This window comes from Balaenoptera musculus, chromosome 7 (genome assembly GCF_009873245.2).
Source record: "Balaenoptera musculus isolate JJ_BM4_2016_0621 chromosome 7, mBalMus1.pri.v3, whole genome shotgun sequence".
Classification (NCBI taxonomy): domain Eukaryota; kingdom Metazoa; phylum Chordata; class Mammalia; order Artiodactyla; family Balaenopteridae; genus Balaenoptera; species Balaenoptera musculus.
The window spans coordinates 81,512,915-81,524,180 of NC_045791.1; the positions used below are offsets into that span (position 1 = coordinate 81,512,915).

The following is an 11,266-nucleotide window of genomic DNA, read 5'->3' on the forward strand; positions in this document are numbered from 1 at the left end:
CTTGCTGTTGATCATTCATTCTTCTGAGCCTTCATATGCTTGTGGGTGTGTTTGTGTTTAAATATTGTTTCCCAGATTTTAAAACTCTTTTCTCTGAGAGTTAGTTGGACCAAATGACTCCACCATCACTCAGTTCACTTGCTGATAATTTGAAAATAAGATACTTTCTTGAAAGGAAAGAAGCCATACCATAAATACACTATAAATTATTACTATGCAGCCTATGGTTTCCATTTAATATCTGGGATTATCTGACTAATCGGGGTTTAACAACAATTTAAAGAAACTTGCAGCTTATAGTAGATGATATTCTCAGCCTTAGATAGAAAGAGGACACACATTCTCCTCAATTCTTTAATGAAAGCTTGCTATTTTATTATTTTAAAGTAATTTTTATATACCTCATCACACTATTATCAGAAAAGTAGGGCTTCCCTGGTGGCGCAGTGGTTAAGAATCCACCTGCCAATGCAGAGGACACGGGTTCGAGCCCTCGTCCAGGAAGATCCCACATGCTGCGGAGCAACTAAGCCCGTGAGCCACAACTACTGAGCCTGCGCTCTAGAGCCCCTGAGCCACAACTACTGAAGCCTGCGTGCCACAACTACTGAGCCCATGAGCCTAGAGCCCGTGCTCTGCAACAAGAGAAGCCACTGCAATGAGAAGCCCGCACAACAAAACGAAGATTAGCCCCCGCTCGCCACAACTAGAGAAAGCCCACGCCCAGCAACAAAGACCCAATGCAGCCAAAAATAAATAAATAAAATAAGTAAATTTATTTTTAAAAAAAAGAAAATACACTTGGTTAGTGTTGTACTATTTATATGTGACATTGCCCATGATATTACTTGGACGTGAGTGTGACTCCTCACGCTTCTTTTGCACAAAGCCTTTAGAGGCTTCAAGCTCTAACCATGACCTACAAGAACCCTACCTGATCTGGCCCCTATTATGTCTCTGACTTCCCTTCTACAACTCTCTCCTTTGGTCACTCCACTCCAGCCACGCTGGTCTCCTGACTTTTCTTTAAACACACCAGGCACACTCAGACCTCAGAGCTGTTCCCTCTGCCTGGAATTCTCTTCCCCTACAGAGTCTCATCACTAGTTCCCTCTTTTTTTCAGGTATTTGTTCAGAAGTGCCATTCTTAGAGCAGCCTTCCAATTCTACTCTTGTTACTAAACTCAGGTCCAGCTGTTCGCCGCTCAAAAATCAATCTCAAGAGAGCAAATGTTGGTAGAAAGGAAAATTGCTTTTAATCAGAATGCTAGCAATCTGGGGAGATGGTGGTCTCAGAGTCCCCCCAAAACCACGTCCGAAGATTCTGCTCGGCCATGAAAGTTTTTAGAGGGAAAAGGGGAAGTAATTTCAGTCAATGACATGGGGGTCAGGGTCGTCGTAATCCCCCACTGTGTGCAGGCTTGTCGACTCGTGATTTTTCTTTAGATGTTATCTTGTTCGCATAGTTTGTTCACAAGATTACTGAAGGGGAAGCTAGGGTTATTTCTAGCTTATTTCTACTTCTTTGATCTATGGAAAGAACCAAGAGATTAGGCAAGGTGTGATCAAACGATTTAAAAGGTGTGCTTGGGCTGGAGCTGAGTACAGCATGGGGGTGCCCGGTTTAAGGTTAGTGACAAGACAAAAGGGGCTGCTGTAGAGAGCTCTTTCCTGCCAAAGGCTGTTTATACTCTCTCTAAATTTATTTATTTATTTATTATTTTTGGCTGTGTTGGGTCTTCGTTTCTGTGTGAGAGCTTTCTCTAGCTGTGGCAAGCGGGGGCCACTCTTCATCGCGGTGCGCGGGCCTGTCACCGTCGCGGCCTCTCTTGTTGCGGAGCACAGGCTCCAGACGTGCAGGCTCAGTAGTTGTGGCTCACGGGCCTAGCCGCTCCGCGGCATGTGTGATCTTCCCGGACCGGGGCACGAACCCGTGTCCCCTGCATTGGCAGGCGGATTCCCAACCACTGCGCCACCAGGGAAGCGCTATACTCTCTCTAAAATTACAACTCCCTCCCTCACTAAGAAAATCCTTCTAGTATTACTTCCCTTATTATATGTCTCTCTCTAACATAGAATATAGTTTCTTATTTATCTTATTTATTTTCCAGATTTATTTACCAGTTATTTACTAGAATGTTATCTTCATAAACGCAGAAATTTGTCTCTTTTTTTATTCATTCTTATGATACCCTAGAATGACACCCTACACATAGTAAGTGCTAATGTGTTTAATGAATAAATAGGTGAAGCTCCCTTGATATTCTCTGGAATTCTGTTAAACATTCACCATTGAGAACTAACTTTTGTAGTTGAGTAACATACACACAAGCAGCTTTTGGTACTATAGAAGCTTCAGACTCACATTTATATTTTCAATTCAGTTCCTTCACTGGAAAATGTTGCTTTTTATGATACTGTAGGGGGGTTATACATTATTATTATAAGACAAATACTATTATTATGAATAACACTGAAACCCAAAATGTAGTCCAATGAAAATATCTCTATGCTCTGACCAATGGCCCACGGTAATAGTACTTTGCTTGTCTTGTTATACTGAAATTTTCTCATATATGTTATATATGTGTGCCATATATATATAACATCAGTACAGTCAGTGTTCTTTTACCAGTCTTGTGATAATGAAAACATCTAACACCTGGCTGTATGACATAATGCGAACTGGAAAAGAAATATAACACAGTGGCACTAGCTAGTGTAGCACAAATAAGGAGTAAAATATGATTCTCCTAAGAAAAAAAAATTACAAGAGATTGTAATCGGCCCAATTCTCCGGAGGGTAAGAAAAACCAAAAGGGAAATGTCAAAGGGGAAAGAGGATTGGCTTCTGCAAGAGTGCATTTCTGCCTTGGTCTGCGTGCTTGGGCAACTTTAATGAACTTCCTCATCTTTGAGGGAATTTGGCTCCAGCTTTGTTTTATGTCCAGCCCTTGACCCTAGGGAAATGACCTAGAAGTACTGGCAATGAGATTTCAAACGATGTTGATTACAGTAAATTCCAGCCCACTGAAAGATCTTGTACCTTCCTTCAAGTTCCTCATGAAGGGATATGACCCATAATATTTTTATAGGTAGCCATAATTTAGCACCAAGGGGATATGTGACTTGCACAGCAGGACTAGTTTTCTCTGATTATCAGATCCTTGCCAGTTGAAATTACTTTCATTTTCTATTTCTTAAATGCCCCCAGGCAAGCCAACCTTCCCTCCCACTACCAAACTCCCCCTGCACCCCATAAGGGTTCCCTGGGCCCCAAGGCTTCCTGTGCCCTCCATTTGTTTGCCAGCTCCTGAGCTATGATCAAACGTCTCTAAATGGTGTCTTATCCAGGTCACATATAAATGTCACGCTACTTTCCATATCTGGGAGTACGGGCATGTAGTAACAATTGTAACAGCTACGATATTCCTACTTGTCTCCTTTGTCATTAATTCACACAGCATTTGTGATTTTATTGAAGGGATTTAGTCAAATCACAAATCCTAAACTAGTCAATAGAAATGGTGACAAATTAATTAATTGACCATATCGGTTTAAATCCAAGATCCGCAGATTGCTGATTTCAGTTCCCACCTTGGATGCTCAACAAACCAAAATATGGTGTCTCTGACTAAGCCTTCCTGGCCGTCATTCAGATTCTACCCCACTCCTCAAAACGTTGTTTTTGATATTTACGCCCTTCCATCTAGGGGGATTAATTTCTTTCACATCATTCCTTACCCTGCTTCTTTACTTAATTACTTGAACATCCCACTCTAAGCAAATGTGTTATAATACATTTAAAATGGAACTAAACATAGATATATTGTATAAAATATATAATAGACAGAAAAGGAAAAGAGAAAAAAAAAGAGTTGTTATTTCTATCACTCAGAGATGGCCACAGATAATTTTTGGAAGATATACATATATATGTGGAACATTAGTTACATGTATGTACTGATAAGAAGTTATACATATCACTGTGTATATTTTAAACTACTTTAAAAAATACCTAATATCATCTTTATATTCAGTTAAATACCCATTTATACCATATTTTTTAATGTTTTCTTAAAGATGTAGAATTTGTGTTTTAGAGCAAGGTCTCTGGAGGACTGCCTAAGTTCAAGTCCTACTTACCAGCTGTATGGCTATGGGTAAATTGCATAACCTCTATGTAATTCAATTTTCTCATGTATAAAATAGAAATAATAAAAGAACCCCCTATAATGTTCCTGTGTAGATTAAATCAATTAATATTTGCATAGCAGGTAGAACTCTGCCTGATACATAGTAAGTACTATATAGGCATCTATTTGTATTGCCATCATCATTATTATTCCTTTTGGGGATGTATTAGAATACTAGGTCTGCTGTAACAGAATACCACAGACTGCATGGTTTAAACAACAGAAATTTATTTTCTTGCAGTTCTGAAGGTAGAAGTCCAGGATCAAGGTGCCAGCAAGGATGGTTTCTTGTGAGGACTTTCTCCTTGGCTTGCAGACAGCTGCCTTCTTGTGTCTTCACGTGGCCTTTTCTCTGGTGTGCACACCCCTGGTATTGCTACTTCTTATAAGGACACCAGTCCTATTGGATTCGGGCCCCACTCTTAGGACCTCATTTAGCCTTAATTATCTCCTTAAAGGCCCCATCTCCAAATACAGTCACATTGGGGCTGAGAGCTTCCACCTATGAGTTTTGGGGGGACACAACTCAGTCTGTAACAGGAGATGTATGCTAATTTAGTTATTGTTAGATATTTAGGTTGATTTCTAGTTCTTACCATAAAGATGTTCATGCCTCAATGAACACTATCCGTTACTATTTCCTTAGTGCAAATCGTATAAATTGAAATATCAAAGTGTATGTATAATATTAAAGCTTTTAAGACATATTGCCATATTGCCCTCCAGAAAGGTTATACCAGTTTACATGTCCACTAGCCGTATAAGACTTATTTCAGTTTCAGTTTTTTGCAAGAAATAGTCATTTTAGATATTACTGAAGCCTCGTTACTCTCCACCATTCCTGCGTCTTCACCTCCCCTTCCCCCGACATACACACAAAGTTGTCCTCTTGAAAGGTAATATCACAGGAGGGCAAGTTGGGAAAAAATACATGTTGGCCTACCCAATGCCAGTGAGAAGAGTTATATCAATAAGCATCCTATTTACTTGTGTAGACCTCAGCAACTGAAATGAAAGTGAAGTTACAGAAAACACCTGGACCATGGCAGTCCAAAACAGAAGAGGCATTGGAAATCTAGGTGGCAAAAATTAAAACAATCATGTAAACACAGAGTCAGCCTAATACCCTGCACCCATAGGAAAAAAATATCCTAAAACAAAATAAATAAATAAAATTAAGCAAACCAAAATTGAAAGAGAAAGTGAAAATGAAAATTCATATTTCACAAAAGTAATTTCTTAACGGTAAAGCAACACAGTTTAAAAACCTTACTATGGTGCTTGCTTCGGCAGCACATATACTAAAAATTGGAACAATGCAAAGAAGATTAGAATGGCCCCTGCGCAAGGATGACACAAATTCGTGAAGCGTTCCATATTTTTAGCAGAGACCTTAATTAAACTAGAATTTATTTTAAAAAAAAACCTTACCATGAGCATGTTCAAGCATACAGAGAACAAGAGTTCTACAGTGAATACTTTTATTTACCCACAACACAGGTATGTTGTTAACATATTTGCTTTATCTATAAGGATATATATAATTTTTTCTCAATAATTTGAACGTTTCTACTTCATTGCTAGATACTACCATATGCATCTTCCCAAATAAGGATTCTCTCCAAAATACATTACTGAAGGATTATCACACCTTAACAAAATTAGTCATAGTCTCCTTGATATCATTGAGTAGCCAGCTCACATTCAAATTTCTATAATTTTCTCCCAAATATCCTTTATAGCTGTTTTCTTTAAACCAAGATCCAATCAAGTACCAGGCACTGCCTTTGACTGTTGTATCTCTGAAGTCCTTTGCAATTAGCAGGTAATTTGGGACCTGATTTGCTGGTGTCATGTGAATGTCTAGTTGCTTAGTGAACATTTTTTCCCCTAATGTGTTCAGTTTCTACTGGTGATTTGATTGAATTTACCTATTTCATTAGGGGATGCAAAATGGAATTTTTAAAATTTTAACTTTGATTCTGCATTTATTGGCTCAAAATTCTGTTTAAAGAATTTTCTTTAATTAATTTGTTATCAAAAATGCCCAAACACATGCTCTATTCTCTGTCTTTTGTTAACCATTTTCATATCAAGAAGTTGATGTAAATCACTTCCAGTGGTGGCGAATGCCATTATTTTCCCTGATATTTTGGTATCATCATAGACACATACATTTTTATTTCAATTTTAGTTTACTTTCTTTTTTGTGCTCAAATTGTCACAGATATTGCCAGTAGGAGCTCTTTCAAGCTGTCTTCTCTGTCCTTTTGATATGACCTCATTACTCTTTCCCTGTTTCCTTGCTTCCTCACACAATAAGATGTCCCAGCTTCACCTGTTTAACATCAGTTTGGTTATTAAATTTTCCTACAACCCTTTTTCATCTTTATATTAACCAAGAAACGTGAAATAGAGAAGCAAATATGTGATTGTAACCTGCTGTCTTGATTTTAGTTTGCCTTTTTCCAAAAGCAAATCCTGAATCAATGACTTCAGTACAGGTAAATTATTTAGGAATTGATCCCAGGAAGCCAAAGTGAGGGGATGGGGAAATTGAGACACAAAAGGGAAAAAAGTAAAAAGCATGTGTGTTAGTGACCTAGATATCACTGTGGGCAACAGCCGTGTCCCCCTGGCAGCTTTCCGTGTAGAACGGAACATTCATTTCCTCAGAAACGTCCACTGAGGAAAAGGAAGCTGAGATATTTATCAATTGCATTTTCTCCTTGGTTAAGGGTTACCCTAGGAGCATTAACTCTTGAGCTAGAGAAAACCCTGAGGTGGAAAAGCAGAACGCAGGTGCTCAAGGTAGGAAGTTATCAGTGGGCGAAGGTTACAGATGAGCCAAGGAGATGGGGGCAAGGTATTGAGAGCATCTACTATACTGGGAAAGTCAAGTTGGTGGCTCCTTGACTATAAATGTTCTGTTCCTTTTCTTGTTTCTTGACCCACGGTCTCTACACTTTGAACGCCAACTGTATCTGGATCCAGAAGTGTCCATGTGGGTAGAATGCTCTTCTGCATTCTAAAAGGTGTCCATGGTCTTCTATACCAAGTGCAAGGCTATATTAAGCTTAGATTGCTCCCTGAGCTTCACATAAGTGTCTACTAAGTATGTCCAGCTGGCTGTCCTGTAGATTCCTCAAATCCATCATGTCCCAAACTGAAGCTATGACCTACTTCCCAGACCTGCTCCCTCTCCACTGGTATGTGAATGGCAGTACTGTCTACCCAGCCACCCAAGCCAGAGGCCAGGCATCGTCCTTGATGTTTTGCTTTCACCACCAAGACTCAATTGTCTTTTTCCTTTCAAATGCTTTTCAAACTCATCTATGTCTCTTTATTACCACCACCTCTATTTTATCTCTGGAGGCCATCTTCACTTACTTTGATTACCTTGGCAGTCCTCAAGCTAATTCTCCAGCGTTGTTTGCCTCTAATCCCTTCTCCACACTGAAGCCAGGAGATCTCTCTAAAATGCAGCAAGAGCAACTGATCTAAACACTATTTTGCAGAGTCCTTTGTTGGTTTCTGTTTGCTTTAAGTACAAAGTTAAACCTTTAAAGTGGTTGAAATGCCCTTCTTGATCTAGCTATTGTATTTATCTCTCTGCCTCATAATCTGTCATTACCGCCCTCTCCAAGTCCCCACCAACCACACACCCACACACAGACCTCAAACACCCTACTCTGGCTGTGGGGCTTCTCTCAGGTCCTGCAACGCACCTCTCCCTCTCTCCCTCTCTCTCTCTATCTCTCTCTCTCTCTCCATCTCTATCTCCCCCAGTCTGGGACACTCATCCTGTACTTCTTTACCTGGCCGACACTTACCCAACTTCAGGCCCAGTGCCACATACTTCTGTAACCGCCCTTCGTCTCAGTTTCCACAGCTATAAATTGAATGTGATAACAGTGTCCACCTTGTATGATGGTTGTGAGGATGAAAAGAGTTACTATATGCAAAGCACTTAGCAAGCATTCAATAAATTATTATATTATTATATGTACTATATTATTTTTTTTTTTTAATATTTATTTGGTTGCACCAGGTCTTATTTATTTATTTATTTTTATATTTATTTTTGGCTGTGTTGGGTCTTCGTTTCTGTGCGAGGGCTTTCTCCAGTTGTGGCAAGCGGGGGCCACTCTTCATCGCGGTGCGCGGGCCTCTCACTATCGCGGCCTCTCTTGTTGCGGAGCACAGGCTCCAGACGCGCAGGCTCAGTAGCTGTGGCTCACGGGCCCAGTTGCTCCGCGGCATGTGGGATCTTCCCAGACCAGGGCTCGAACCCGTGTCCCCTGCATTAGCAGGCAGATTCTCAACCACTGCGCCACCAGGGAAGCCCTGTACTATATTATTATAGTATGTATCATACCAAACTATAATGGCATATTTAATTGTCTGTCTCCCCATCTGGACAGAAAGTTCCATGAGGGCAGCCATCTTCTGTCTGTCTTGTTCACAACCATAGCTCCAGCACTGTGCTCATTGTCACATGGTAGGGACTCAATACATATTTGTTGTATAGATAAATGGAAGGGACAGGGAGATGGTAGCCTAAGCAAGGTGATTTTCCCAAAGTTTGAAAAGATGGTAGAAAAGTGAATGTATGTGTAAATGACTCTTGTGTTTGGAGAGGTGGGCGTTTAGGGTGGGACTTGTTCAGGTTTCCAGGGAAATCTTCTGCAGCAACGACTTAAGAAGGGGAACTTTATTTTATTTTTTTAAATTTATTTATTTTATTTATTTATTTTTGGCTGCACTGGATTTTCGTTGCTGCGTGCGGGCTTTCTCTAGTTGCAGTGAGCGGGGGCTACCGTTTTGTTGCAGTGCGCAGGCTTCTCTTGTTACGGAGCACGGGCTCTAGGCGTGTGGGCTTCAGTAGTTGTGGCACACGGGCTCAGTAGCTGTGGCTCACGGGCTTAGTTGCTCCGTGGCATGTGGGATCTTCCCGGACCAGGGCTCAAACCCATGTCCCCTGCATTGGCAGGCAGATTCTTAACCCCTGCGCCACCAGGGAAGCCCAAGAAGGGGAACTTTAAATGAACTTCTTTAATCCTCACAGTGGTCCTGTGAAGACAACGGCTTCACTGAAGAGGAAGCTGAGTAGCGGAAGGGTTACATGGCCCTGGTCTGGAGTCCAAAGTAAGAGACAGAGTGAAGCTGTGCAAGCTCTTAGCTCATCCCTCCCTAGCTGTGTTCTCTAAAACTCTGGTGCTGAAGTACGTTAACAAATGTTAGTGAAAGAATTGGGGGCACAAATAAATTTGGGGACAATAGGAGTAAATAGAAGTGACTGTTGTTATTGTCTTTTTGCTGCAGGGATGCTCAAAGCCTTTAAGAGGCTAGTGTAAATTGTGACTGTCCAAGACGAGAAGGTACGCAAGCTTCCCCAGCTTACTGGAGCAGAGAGCCCTAACTTTCCAGAGCTTTCTTGGGAAACACAGCCACGGCCCTTGCTCAGCCCTCTACCCAGGTTGCCTACCTCCCTCTACCTTCAAGGTTCGGTCATCTCTGATCCTTTTTTTATTTTTTCATATACACATCTAAAATGATGGAAAATATATTACAATACTATATAGAATGGTGGAAATGGAATGGACCCTGGCAATTTTTAAAGCCAATCTCCACATTTTATGGTTGAAGAAACAGGTATAAGGAGAGTCAACGATATGCCCAAGGTTCCCCAGGGAGCTTGTGGTAGAACTATAGGAAATGCTTTCCACTCTCTCCTCTCTACTCTCCACTAGCCAAATCATCTCCAATTTTTAATTTTATCACTGTTGACTGTATGACAAGTACATTTGTTATATTCCTTCCTTAATGTTGGGCCTGAAACCACTCAGCAGGTATATGTTTGTTCCTATCATTGGTATCCTGGGTGGCTTTCGTTTACTCTGCTATTGTTTGAGGAGCTTTGGGTAGAACTAGGAAAACTGTAAGTCTTCACATTGGCAGTGATCTTTAAGACCCATAAAAGATGAATCACCGAGGGAACCTATAACTTTGCATGCTCAAAGTAAATATTCTATTTTTATGGCTGCCTGTGTTTTATCATCTATAAATTTTACAATAATGATTAGGTTCAAAGTAGGAACATGATTTACATACATCAAAACGTCTCACACTGTCCTTACAGCCTGTGAAGCACCTGCAGCAAATACGAGCAAGCTCTCAGAGGCATTAATTAATGGAGCCTTTCTAAGGGGGAAAGAGAGAGAACATGACAGCGATGGTGGCCTCTTATAACCACAGTTGTGTATCCTGCAGTGTTCACATAGGACTAGTGCTTTCTGCATTTGTCAGAAATAACACTTACTTCAGCTTTTTCATCCCTTCCCAAGGGATGAAAAGTGTGATCAGTCCTATTTCCCAGAAATGCTTTTTCTCTTACACTGACCAGAAACTCTTTAGAAGTGTCAGCACAGGAAGAACTTCAGAGAGTGTAGCTATTTAACACAACTGGTTTCTCTCACCTGTGCCCAGAATATGTTCAAGTCTATAGATAGATGGGGTGCGTGTCCCCCGAGTTTCTGCAGCACCTTTCTTCTCCTCCATCCTCCCACTTAGTTCTACCTTGGATTGATTTTGCCTCCTAGCAAAGAGTTAAAGGTGATCACGCAGGGATTTAAGTTCAGGCATGCTGGAAGACGTGCACTGAGGCAACAGCAGCTGCAAATCGTGGAAGGTACAAGCTTTCAGGGTAAACATCAATTTCTCCAATTTGCTATAGCCTGAGAACCTTATAAGCCTAGTGAATGAATTGTGAGTGTGGGTTTTGTGCTGGCTGGATGGACCAGGGGTTGTTTCTATAAAGCTCTGTTAATGTACTCTGAGTCTTCGGTTTAAATATCATGAAGGAGTAAAAAGCCACAGCTGTTTCACTCACTGCCCTCCTTACATGTGTCAGTTTCAATCTTCTTGGACAAAGGCTGCCTTGCAATCTCGCACCTGGATTCAGCTTCATACTGGTGGGGGAAGTGGCCAGAGCTTGTCCCCAAACACCAGGGCAAAAACTCTCCCCTTATCTCTCTGCTCCTTGAAACCCCATCTCCACCTTCAAATGC

At 41.0% G+C, this 11,266-nt stretch overlaps 1 non-coding gene across 1 annotated transcript; it reads left to right on the top strand.

Annotated features, from left to right (window-relative positions):
* Nucleotides 1–5,473: 5,473 nt before the first annotated feature.
* LOC118898637 lies at nt 5,474–5,579 on the top strand. Its single transcript, XR_005020780.1, has one exon. It is a non-coding gene; the product is annotated as a U6 spliceosomal RNA (small nuclear RNA).
* The last annotated feature ends 5,687 nt before the right edge of the window (nt 5,580–11,266 follow it).